The sequence below is a fragment of the Callospermophilus lateralis genome, chromosome 6 (genome assembly GCF_048772815.1).
Source record: "Callospermophilus lateralis isolate mCalLat2 chromosome 6, mCalLat2.hap1, whole genome shotgun sequence".
NCBI lineage: Eukaryota > Metazoa > Chordata > Mammalia > Rodentia > Sciuridae > Callospermophilus > Callospermophilus lateralis.
The window spans coordinates 160,682,952-160,693,631 of record NC_135310.1 but is presented as its reverse complement, the minus strand read 5'-3'; the positions used below and the strand labels follow the sequence as shown (position 1 = coordinate 160,693,631).

The 10,680-nt window shown below is 47.2% G+C and overlaps 2 pseudogenes; both read left to right on the top strand.

Moving 5' to 3' along the window:
* The first annotated feature begins 991 nt into the window (after positions 1-991).
* LOC143402228 (vomeronasal type-1 receptor 4-like) lies at positions 992-1,970 on the top strand (annotated as a pseudogene).
* Positions 1,971-5,232: 3,262 nt separating this feature from the next.
* Positions 5,233-10,302, top strand: LOC143402227 (vomeronasal type-1 receptor 4-like; annotated as a pseudogene).
* The last annotated feature ends 378 nt before the right edge of the window (positions 10,303-10,680 follow it).

Below are 10,680 nucleotides of genomic sequence, written 5' to 3'. Positions count from 1 at the left end.
GAATTGGGCATGGGATGGATGTAGCCACTGGTCTGTACGTTGAATGTGGGACCAGAGGGAGCATTGCATGTCTACCCGACCTCTGACAAAGAACCTCCAAGAAGAGCATTCCTTGGTTCTTCTAGGGACCCTTTGCTGCATCCCCTGGGTATCTGATTTTCTCAGAGAAAAGACTGATTCCTGCATGACTTGGGCTGATTCAGCTCTAACTGTTGTTATCATATCTTTCTGGGTTGTACAGTTTGACTTTCTATGAAGACTGCATAAAACAACGGAGCATTTGTTCAGCAGTGAAATCACACAGCCATTTTGGTATAAAGAAGTTCAGAAATGTAAAGGTCTTATCATCAAAGAATAAAACTTGGGAACGTAAAATCAAAACTGGAGATTCTTAGATTCACAAAAAAGAGAGAAAGGAATATGAACCAAAATAACATGATGTGCATTTTGAACCTAGGTGAGTTTACAAGATGTTGAAGACGTTGGAGCAACAGGGTTTTTAAGATCCCCATGTCCAGGGAGAGGGGAAGGCAGTCAGGCCAACATCTGCTCCTGGCTCTTGGAATTAAATAACTGACAACATATTAGAATAGAAAGAAAAGAGACAGAGATTATTCCTTGGGGAGCTGGGGATTTTGTGCATCTGCACACAGTTTGAACACAGGAAGGTTATTCTGAATTTAACAAATAGATTGTTTTTGTTAATAAGGAACTTTTTTAAAAACTCTGGGCTGAAAGTTTATATTTTGATTATTAGTCTTGAAGACAGCATATGAGACTATCTATATCTATAATCATATGACCTACAAAAAGTGCCACAAGGGAAGTGACATCTCATGGGACAAAGATCTGCATCATTACATGTATCCTGACTATTCTTACACTCTAGAAAACTGCTGGTTTGGAATACTTTTGCAGATATGTAACACCATTACTATTGCTTTCTCCAGGTGTTTGCTGCATCCACATTTTTCTGCCTATGAAGTAAGCAATGGTTTCCCAGCTTGCCAAGGGAGCAGTCTTCATGTTTCTGGCAGGACTTGGCATTGTGGGGAACATCTTTGTTCTTGTGAAATATATTTGCATACTTAGAAGCTCTATGAAATCTACCCACTTCATTCTCATCCATTTGGCTTTTACAAATACGATGACGCTTCTTACAAAAGGGATGATGAGGACTATATCCACTTTTGTGTTAAGAAACCTCCTAGGTGACGTAGGCTGTAAGATTGTGGTTTACCTCAGTAGGGTGGCCCGGGGCCTGTCCATCTGCACCACCAGTCTCCTCACAGTGGTCCAGGCCATCACCATCAGTCCCAGAGTCTCCAGGTGGGGGAGGCTGCAGCCCAGGTCTGCATGGCACCTGCTTCCCTTGTTAGTCTTCCTGTGGATACTCAATTCCTTGATAAGCATGAACTTGCCATTTTACATCAAAAATATCAGCAGCATGAACACATCAGAAATAACTACAAACAATGACTACTGTTATTTTCAACCAGAAAACAGGATAATCAGATGGATTTTTCTCACTCTCATGGTCCTTCGAGATGCTCTGTTCCAGGGTGTCATGGGCTGGGCCAGTGGCTACATGGTCTTCCTCCTCCACAAGCACCACCAGCAGGTGCTCCACCTTCAGACCTCCAAGCTCCTCCACAGAACCCCTCCTGAGGTGAAGGCTGCTACAAGTGTCCTCCTTCTGATGCTCTGCTTTCTCTTCTTCTATTGGGCAGATTGTTTTGATTCTTTATATATAACCTTCTCATTTAGGACAGATCCCATTGCAGTAAGTCTTCATGAATTTCTCACAGTTGGTTATGCAATTCTCAGCCCATTTGTGCTGATTCACAGGGATGGCCATTTTGCTGAATGTTGGCTTGCTCAGTGGGAGAGAAAGACATGGAGAAAATATCTATTTCATTGATCTTATCTGTAATTTTGAAATAACTCTTAGTTCTGTTATATCATTTTAAGCCTAATTAAGGCAAAATAGCCTTGATATGCAAGGATTTATTTTCAGTAAATTTCTGGTGACTTGCAGCCCAGAGCTGACCCAGAAGTCACAGAGAGCTGTACTGAGGCCGAAATTTCTGCTGTAATGTGAGCCCTCAGCTGGTGGCTGTGATCCTACAGTTTGGGAGACTGGCCTTTCACTAGCACTGTTCCAGCAATGCGGAGCAGGATAACCAGTAGGTGAGGTTTTTCTGGATTAATGGTGCTGGCCCTTTGGTCCAAGAATCCCATTTCTAAGACCCAATTCTACAGTATACTTGCTTTCTGAGAATTACAGCAGGAAAAACTTTCCACATTACATTGTTGATAACTTCAGAAACACAACTTACATACTACCAAAGGAATTCTTTTTTCATTACTTGGAAATATGCATAAGTGTCCATTCATAGAGAGGGATTATGGGATTTATGAAAGAATAGTCAGCTAAGAAAATGAGGTCTGATGCTGTCTCCATGGTGTCTAAGATTTTTTTCTGTAAACCTATTTAATAAGTAAAACACCCTCAAGTATTTTGCAAAGTGGTCTCATCAGAAATGTGATTGCTACAGCCACGAACTCTACCCAATGCCTGTGTGGTTGGTTCTGATCTCAGAATTTAAGAACGCCCATCTACTGGAGCTCTGCAGAAACCAGACACCATGATCCAGTCATTAATGCCAGACATGCCTGTGAGTCAGGCTGTTCCGAGGACCAGGCATCAGCACAACACACCCACCTTCTCCACAGTGAGTGCCACGTTTGTCCCTGGCCTCTGGGGACAATTGTCCCACTGTGCTGAGGGATTCCATTCAATTTCACTGGGGGAGATGGGCCACAGGACCCCTCTAGGAGGTTGGGGTCTCCTTGTGCAGTTGTCAGCTGTGCTGAAAGGCCTGCCCTGTGGACCCACTGATTGAAGGGACAAGAATTTACATGATCAGCCATCTACCCAGTCCAGTCTCCCTGAGGTCTGGGTAGCCCCCTCTAGGATCCACTAAAGGGGTTCTGACATTCCAACTGCATTTATCATAGTGTGCTTCAGTGGGAAGCAGAAGCAGCACAGGAACTGGCCCTTTCTCCAAGGGAAAGTCTGCAGGTCCTGGGGGCGTCCTGGGGAGCAGCCATCGTCACTGGGCTCTGGGCTCAGGGAGGACCTCTGTGGCCCTCTTCCAGGGAATTCACTGTGGGCCCAGGGACTCCTTCCTCCTCCTCCTCCTCAATAAATACTGTGGGGAAACTGGATTTTCCCAGCAGTTTCAGGTGGCCCACCTAGTAAACCTGGGTCAGTCCTGCCCTCTCAGGATAAAATATTGATTCATGATCTCTGCTTGATGCGGCTCTGCCAGTCAGTTTGGCCTGACCCACCTTCCCAGCCCAGCAGCTGAACTCTACACCTCTGAAGGTCCACTCTGCACACGCCTCTCTAGCTGGAGTAGCAAGCCTTCTGTGAACTCTGTGGATCATCTTCTGCAGCATACACAGCTTTGCTCTGAATCTATCTTGTTTGAAATCCATCCCAAGATTTTCATGTCTCCCTATGGCACCCTGATCTGCCACAGTCCTGTTAATCATAATTTGATGACCTATTTCATGAAGCCTTAATGTCCTTTATGTCTGTACCTGGCTGAAGCCAGAGCATCACACTGAAACCGATAACTCTAGTGAAATTACAGGAAATAGGATGGACAAGAGCAGGTTTAACAACCTCATAGAAATGGCTAACATTTAAATGTAGAAGGTTCAATAGTTGAAGTGTCCCAATTTCTTAAGAATTTCAATGGCATGAGATTTTTAAAGAGGGAATGAGAATTTCATAGATAACAAGACACCTAAGAAATGCAGTATTGTATTTTGTTGGGGTGTCATTTCAAGTAAATTATAAGCAATCAATGATGAGATAATCAGAAAATGTTAAACAAGTAATGGAGACCTGCTGGGTACTCGATGTTAGTACAGAATTGGTATGACTGTGGGTGTGGTATAGGCCTAGTGGGGTCTTTTTAGTATTAATTATTGGCAATGAACTCCCATTTTTACCCCAAATACTGATTGCAGAATCACATTGGTTACACATCCACATTTTTACATAATGCCATATTAGTAACTGTTGTTCATAACCCACTTGAATCTAATGTATGAAATATGATATGTCAAGAGCTTTGTAATGTTTTGAACAACCAATAAAAAAAAATATTGGCAATGTATCTTGAAGTATTTACTAGTGGAATAAAATGATGGACTCAACATGTTTAAAAGTGTTCCATGTGGTGGGAGAGGAGAGGGGACAGCTGAAGGGGGCCGTCCACAGGTTACAGCTGAGGCTGAGGGCTGGACCCTGGTCCTTGTCGTGCACTGTGCTGCTGGCTCTGAATGCATGCTTCACATTTTCCATCATGAGCACCAAAAGGCTCAGAGACACGTTCTGGAACCCTGGGAAGGGAAGGGGATCGCAGCTCGCTTGGGCCTGCTGGGACCTGGCAGAAGAGCTTGGAGCAAAACAGAAGCTCCCAAAGAGTGAGTGGTCAGAGGAGCCTGGGGACCAAAGTGATAGGAAGCCACCACACCACCACCCTCTGAGTACACCCGCAACAGTCACAGCCACTAGGGATTTCCTAATTTATTTTATATTTTAATTTTTTGATTAACACATACCATTTGTACACATTTATGAGTTATGACTAATGTACACATTGAGTATTGATAGAGAGTGATTAGCTTTTGTGTCACATGAAGTTTTGGGGTTTTTTGGTTTTTTTGTTTGTTTGTTGTTCTTGTTTGTTGTGGTCCCAGAAATGCAACTCAGGGCCTCTCAGAGCCAGACAAGCAGGTCCAACACGGGGCCTCGCCCAGCTCTAACTTACCATTTCTTCATGGTGAGTACACTGTTTGTGACATGGATGGTGTATGGTCAGCAATGGCAGCAACCAAAAAGGAGGCAGATTAGAAGGTCACTGAACTAGGCTTTATTGAGCCTCCTCTCCCAGGCGGAACTCTGTCAGACCCACAGAGCGGATAGAAAGAGGGTCTGAGTAGAAACCATGTGGGGGCTGCACCAGGCTGGAATTCTATGGGCCTAGGGCAGGAAGAGAGGGCTTGGAGCAGGAAAAGGGGAGTTGGTCGGGGGAACTGGCGGAGACCCAGGATTGGCCAGGAGACCTGCTGGTTGACAGGGGGTTCCTTGGTGCCTGAAGGTGTTTCTTTCAGCTGCATGGCTGCTTGGTGCTTTGTTCCTAAGTTACCGCCATGGACCTGACAGATGGACCCGGAGGACATTATGTGACGGAAAATAAGTCAGACACAGAACCACAAACACTGCAGGATCTCACTCGCAAGGGAATCTGGAGAAAACCACAGTGGTATTAAAACAGGAAAACAGCCTGTGAGTCTAAGGAGCTGTTTCAACTTCCTCTGCGTGGAGCGGTGGCTCCTGTCACCCCCACAGCATCAGGAACGTGACTGGGCCAAGAGAGCTTTCCAGGCTTCCCCTTCAAATCCCCCTCCCTCCTGGGCACAGACCAACCTTTGCCTCACACTCATTCCAGGCTCTTTCTGAAGCCTCCCAGCCTCCAGGTGCAGACAGGCTGCTGGACCGGGTCCCAGCTGGGAGTCGCGCAGGGTGAGCAGGTACACTGTGGGCAGGCAGCTCCCCAGAGCACTGGCCAGCCCTGCAGAGCCCCTTCTGCTCCTTGGAGGCCTGTGGTCCACAGCAGGCCTGAGCGCAGCTCACACTGCAGGAGACCAGCAGAGCACGTGCAGGTTGAAGGAGCGGAGGGTTGTGGGACCTAGGACCTGGATTTCAGGTCAGTGGGAAGCAGGAGAAGCACAGGAAATGGCCCTTTCTCCAAGGGAAAGTCTGCAGGTCCTGGGGGCGTCCTGGGGAGCAGCCATCGTCACTGGGCTCTGGGCTCAGGGAGGACCTCTGTGGGCCCCTCTTCCAGGGAATTCACTGTGGCCCAGGGACTCCTTCCTCCTCCCCCTCCCTCTTCAGGGACAACTAGATTGCCACACGACAAAGGACAGAGTTGAATGTTACCCAACACCACCATAAGGAGCAACGCTGAATGGACTGAAGTGTCACATGTGAGGCGTTCAGTTCTGTGAACAAACACCAAGATTCTGAAAGACAGCCACTAGTGGGAGAAAGTGTGTGTGAACCATATAGTGGGCTAACGCCAAAGGTGGGTAAGGAGCTCCACTCAATCGCACAGAAAGCAGATAACTCCATTTAAAAATGGGCAAAGCTCCTGGTAGACAGCTTTTCAAAGAAGACATGCAGATGGCCAAAATATCATGGAAATGCTCATTCTTTGAAGGAAAAGTCTGGAAAATATTTTTAGCAAATAATCTTAATAGCTTTATGATAGAAGATGATATAAATGAAAAAAGCATTTAAATTTTTGAGAAATGAAAAGAATCCAATTACCCCTTTAGCTGTACAGAGGTATGGATATCAGCACCTATGTGACCTGTACTCCACAGGCATATGAATATGAAATACCCAACCAATTGGGAAACCAGGTGGTCCTGGGCACCGGAGAGTCTGCACCCCTCAAGAATTACTCATGGCTTCCTCCCTCTCCTCCTGCCCTCCTCCTCTCCTCCCCTCCTCTTCCCCGTCTGCTCTGTGTATTTCCCACCTCCCTCTCTTCACATATCTGTAACCTTATTAGATTGATGCTCTAAGTGATGAATTCCACTTAAATGCTATGAACTGGCGGGAACCAAGAGCCTCCTTAAGGAGTCTGTTAGGTAAAAGGAGAAAAGTAACTAGATGGGTAAAACAGAGGGATACTGGGAAATTTGTGGCTTTTGAAAAAATCAACATGATAAACAAGCAAGGTCAATAAAGGCCCAGTGAGTGAGGGAAGAGGTCAGAGGTGGTGAGGGGCACTGAGGGACGTGGGACCCAGAGATCTGGAGAGCCCCGGGGGGGACTTCTGGACTCCCCAGCTAGACAGTGAGGAGGGTAGATTCTCACCAGGTGGTGCTGCTGCCACCCTTACCTGTGTCACGGGGTACTACACCTGCAGGCTTGAGTGGCTCAGGGGGGTCCTGGTAGGTGTGCAGACAAGTCTCTGCAGGGAAGACAAAAGCCAGCAGAAGGCTGTGCCCGGGTGCTCAGGCAGCCACCTGTGCTAGTGGGCACTGCCAGGGTGTCCTGTGTGCCACAGGGGAGTCCTGCCAGGCCTCAGGCCTCTGAGCACCAGAGCCTCTGGTGAGTCCCGCAGCCTGCCAGGGTGGCCCGAGGTGTCTGGGAGTCCAGGTTAGGAAAACCCCGGGGTCTGAGCAGAGCGGAGCTCAAGGTCCACCCAGTGCTGCTGGGGCCAGGATGCCAGGTGGAACATCACAGGGAACAGCCCTGCCTCCTGCTCCCACCCTACACGGGCTGAGCCGCTGGATTCTGATTTCTCCCCAAACCCCTAGCTACCACCTCAAGAAACATCTCCCGATCAAGAGGATGATGCAGGAGGAGGGAGGCAGAGAGGTTTCAGCTCCATTTGTTTCACCAGCAGGAACACAGTGTGCAGAGGGAGGACCCAGCAGGGGCCTGCCTTGAGGATTAGAGGGAATCGTGCAGCCGGCGGAAAGAAGTGCTATTGACGCTGAAGAAGAGCCAGTTTTCTAGAGGTGGGAAAGGAGGGGGTCAGAGCACAGGGCTGAGCAGGGGTGGGGAGGCCAGCATGGTTGGAGGAGCTGCAAGGAGTCCGAGTGTCCCTGCTGACACGTAGTGTCCACATAGTGTCCATGTGGTGTCCACTATGTGCCCCAAGGATGGTTTTGTTGTCAAACATTGTCTAGAGTTTTCAAAACAGAACAGTTGAAAGAACATTACAACACCAAGAACAGGTGTCAATATTTCATTGCACTTTATCATTTGATGTATCTTGATTTATATATTTATAAATATGAATGTGAATAGGTGTTTATGTATGCATATCTTTATCTCTATATGTGTGAATAGTATTTATCTCTCTCATCGTTTGGGACCCAGCTGGTGGAAGAAGATGGGAGGCATAGTTGGGATAGTAGGAATGGCTTACTCAGGGGTGGCAGCAGCCGCCCGAGTCTTTCCATAAACATTTTTTATGTGCAGGACAGACAAAGAAGGCAGAATTCCAACAGGTTGCCTGAGTGAGTGCAGGCTCAGAAGCCAATGTCCGTGACCTAGCGTTCACATGAGCACTGGAAAGAGCCAGCTGGAGCCTCAGCAAGGGGACTACCCAGAGCCAGCCTGGCCTGCCCCACAGTGGCCACGGTGGACACGGTTTGAGGGGAGAATGGGACGGAGCTCTTACTCTCTCCGAGGCTGCATGGGCTCAGGAGGGATGGATAGATTTCAAACTGCCCTGTTGCTGCACATCTTGGGGAAAAGCCAGGCAGAGTAGGCTGCGGAGTTAACGGCAGCTGGTTCACTCCAAGGTTCTGCAGCAGCTGCCTTCAGACTCCCAGCTGAGGGTGTCAGGTCAGGCCCAGGTCTACCAGCCTTCCCTTTATACCAAGGTCTTACTGAGGACCCCTGATTCACAAACCTCCCTCATCTGAGGAGAGTCTGTCACAGGGGGTCACTCCCCTGACCCTGAATCCCTTTGATCAACATCACCAGAATCGACCCAGGTTTTCTTAGAGGGCTCTGGGTCACTCAGTGGGACTCACACCTCGCTAAAGGCCCTGAGAGAGGAGCTATCCTAGGCACCCTGCTGGGCGCCATCCCACTGATGACCTGGCTTTTGTCAGACAAGACGCTGGATTCTGGACATCCGAGGCTGACTCAGCCTCACCGACGGATCCATCTAGAAAGCAGTCTTTTGAGGACTATGAAAGAGCCAGCAAGTATTTGTAAGCAGTGAAATCACAGAAATATTTTGGGGTTATTTTGGGTTTAAGATACAAGGTTCTATGATCAACTGAACTTTGAAGTAAAAAACTAAAACTGGAAACAGTGATGTTTACCACAGTGAGACCCAGAGAGGATCCTTCCACAAAATCAGAGACCAGAGGAAACTTTACGTACCCAAGTCTAAAAGACGTCGAGGAACCAGAAGTAAGAGACTGCTGTGAAGGTCTGCGTGGGGCTTTGGGAAGGCATGCAGATAAAGCCTGGGCACATGGCTTTAGGAATTCAATACTGGGGTCATGAGAGAGGGAGATAGACGTGAGGAGACATGGTGGTCGGGGGAGCTGTGGGTTTATGAAAGCCATACTGAGGTTGAACATGGTTAGGATGTTGGGGATTTGACCATGAAGTTGGTTTAGGTTGTGTGAAGTTCAAAAAAATCTGGGCAGAACATTTAGAATTTGGAATACTCATCCTCAGGATAGCATTGGAGAGTGCATGGAGTGACGCAGAAAGAGCGTCTCAGAGAGAAAAAACTAGTCCGTCACTGAGATAAAAGCTAGTACATGTGCATGTACACTGTCTGGCCCTTCAACCCCACTAATTTGTGATAATATGAATTAGTTTTTGCAGATGTATATCATCATATATATCACTTCTTCAAAAGTGTTTGCCTCATTCAAGCTCCTCTGCCTACAAAATAACCAATGATCTTGAAACTTGTGCAGGGAACAGTCTTTATCTCTCTAACCAGAACTGGCTTTGTGGGGAGCATCTTTGTCTCTGTGAATTACATTTGCCTATAAGAGGCAGTGAGAAGAAATCCCATGACTCTTACAAATATCCTTATGCTTTTTTCCCAAGAGAATGCAAAAAACAATAGCAGTTAATGTTTTGCGCAATTACAACATGATATAGGCTCTAAGATACTCTGAGGGTGGCCCGGGGCCTGTCCATCTGCACCACCAGTCTCCTCACAGTGGTCCGGGCCATCACCATCCGTCCCAGAGCCTCCAGGTGGGGGAGGCTGCAGCCCAGGTCTGCATGGCACCTGCTTCCCTTGTTGCTCTTCTGTTGGATTCTCAATTCCTTGATAAGCATGAACTTACTATTTTATACCAAAAATATCAGCAGATTGAACACATCAGAAATCAGTAAAAAACAACTATTGCCATTTTCAAACAGAAAACTCAAAAATTAGATGGCTTTTTTTTATCACTTTCATAGTATTAAGAGACGCTGTGTTCCAGGGGGTCATGGGCGGGGCCAGTGGCCGCATGTTATTTCTCCTCCACAAGCACCACCAGCAGGTGCTCCACCTTGAGACCTCCAAGCTCCTCCACAGAACCCCCACCCCCGAGATGAAAGCGGCTCAAGGAATTCTCCTTCTTATGTTTTGTTTTCTGTTCCTTTTCTGGGCAGATTGTTTCATTTCTTCTTATCATTTTTCTCCTCACACAAGGGCTCCATTGCAGTAGGTAGGGAAGAGTTTCTGACCCTGGTGCTGACTCAGAGATGGACGCCTGGCTGAATGCTGTCATGCTCAGTAGGAGAGGAAGACCTGGGAAATTGTCTTTTATTGATTCTTTCTGTGAGTACACTAGAAATTGCTTATACTTTTATGTTGCTGTAAATGGTGATGATCAAGTAAGAGTCTATGAATCACATGAAGGTATGTTCTCATATCAGGAGGATGGTGCCTGTCCTGGGCTGACACAGCACTAAGAAAGCTGGAGAGACTCAGTGTATTCATATTCTTTTTCCTGTCACCCTGCAGAAGGTGGCTGATGTCCAAATGCATGTGAGACCACTCTTTCACTACTGCCCTCCACTCGTGAGATGCAGAAAGACAACTT